Below are 2,462 nucleotides of genomic sequence, written 5' to 3'. Positions count from 1 at the left end.
TAAAGGTCATAATTAGGGTAAAAAACGAAGAGCCCCTCTGGGCCTGGACCGAGAAAACCGAAAAGAAAAAAGAAAAAAGGAAAGGAAAAGGAAAAAGAAAGAAAAAGAAAGAAAAAAAACAAAATATAAAACAGCAAAATAAAAAAATAAAATAATAATAATAATAATAAAAAAAAATAAATAAAAAAACGAAAAGAAGATACTAATAAAGATATTAATAATAAAAAAACGGAAATAATAAAAAAAAAAAAAAAAAAAAAAAAAAAAACTTTAATAAAGGGAAAAAAAAAGAAGAAAATAATAACTAAAAATAAAAAAACAATAAAAAGAGGTAAATAAATAAATAATAATAATAAAAAAGGGGCGTCTTCAAAACAAAAATGAGGTATTTTAAAATACCTCCCTGCCGAAATTTCATCTGAAATGATAGAAATTTCCGGCTTAAAAGACGAGAAAAAAAGAAATAAAAACGGGTCAAAAATGGGGTATGACAACAATATTATATTTTTTAATAACTTGAATAAATAATAATTAATGTTTTCATTAAAACATATGACAATATATGAAATTTTACTCTACATTTACAAACAAAATCATTAATTTAAAAATTATTCATACAAAGTAAAACTAAAAAATATTTTTAAAACTAATTTTTAATGTTTTTGGTAAATTAATAATTGTTAATTGGGTAAATACCCACTTCAGTCCTGAATTTGTAATGCATTGACACATTAGTCTTTGAAAGATTAAAAAAAAATTGTCCTTGGATTTACAAAAAGTGCAACAATTTTGTCCAACATTAAATATCTCCGTCAAAGCAAACAAAATGTGCATTTGTGGATGAATTTATCAATAAAATTTTCCTACGTGTGTTGCTAATGTGGTTGGATGAAAATTGTAATTTTGGACAAATTTGTCAAAATTTTGACTTTTTTACATGGATAATACACAAAAAAGTAACCCTTTATTACCTATTTTCATCAATGCAAAACATGTGTCCTTTGGTGTTCCCACCTTCTGTGAGTGAGAGTGAGAGTGAGAGTGAGAGAAAGAAACTTTGATGAGACCATTGTTGTTTTAAACTTGGGTCAGTTACATGATCCAACACCCATTTACCACACCTAAACCAACCATGACCAAAAGCAAAAGAAAAATAGAGTATTTCATTATCTTCAACTCCATTTGCGAGGCATCCGCCTTCACTCTCAGTTCTTCCATATCCACCTCTCATCAAAAGGATTGACCCTGGATTTTTAGAGGTTTTGGATGTTCTTATTACAACCTTCAACCCACACTAGCATTCAACATTACACCCATGACTGCGACCACCATTGTTGGATGACCCACCTTTACTATGGCTTCTTTTTCCACCATGCCCATCATGTGAATGATAAGCCCATCACCAATATTAGGCCTAATGCTACCGAAAGACCAATAAGGAACCTGAAGACCTCAACTCTTGTAGGGGACTTAAATTTGAATTCAATAAAATTAGCTTTGTTAGGTCCACCATTTTATTAGTTGGTAGTAGCTATAGTTATCATTGGAATTGTGGACATGTGTAGCCTTGGAGTTTTAGCTATATGTAGCCTTTTGGCATATCTAAGAAAGGGATGAATAATTCAAAATTGTTATTTTATCCCTTTTAGATGTAGAATTAGGAGTAGAGCACTACTAAAAAATATTGATTCTACGACGCACATTCTAAGGTGGTTGTTAATAACCGTCTTAGAATGTGAGACAGTGGCATTTTTGTAATTAGGAGTAATATTTTTTGTTTTTACGTCACGCATTCTAAGACGGTCGTAAAGAACCGTCTTAGAATGCTAGTCCATGGCATTTTTGTAAATATGGATACCTTAAAGGAAGACGGGTTTGGCCGAAGGACCGTCTTTATTTAAGTTACCCTAATTATTAATCTGCAGTTGGCTTGCTCTCGCCGTCAGTCCTCAAACACACTGTGCGCGTTCAAATCGAGCGTAGTTCGTCTTCTCCGTCGCACTTGTTGTAGTTCGACTTCTCCGTTGCCGTCGTTTTGGTTTCTCAAAAGCATTTCGCGCGCGAGGGATATGATTCGTTTAGGGTTCAAGCACAAGGTTTACGACAGCGATGTTGAACCTGCGGTGTCTCGCGATTGTGTTCGATTTGGACGAGAAGCTCATCATGGCGAACACGATGAAGTCGTTCGAGGATAGGATTGAGGCCTTGAAGGGGTGGCTTTTGCGTGGGTCCCACTCTTCCCCAACCTCTTCTTCCCCAGCTTCTACTACGTTGGCCTTTCAGGTCTCGGGGTCGGAGGCACGCGGCTTAACATATCCCAAGATGTTTTTTGTGTGATAGATTTAGGCAACAGAGGGGCCGTGATGGACATCGGAACTGTCGTCACGAGGCTTCCGACGGTGGCTTACAGACACCTTTCTGTTTTGCATAATAGGGAATATTCAGTAGGAAGGGATTCAGAT

This window comes from Glycine max, chromosome 4, assembly GCF_000004515.6.
Source record: "Glycine max cultivar Williams 82 chromosome 4, Glycine_max_v4.0, whole genome shotgun sequence".
NCBI lineage: Eukaryota > Viridiplantae > Streptophyta > Magnoliopsida > Fabales > Fabaceae > Glycine > Glycine max.
This window is presented reverse-complemented; position numbering follows the sequence as displayed.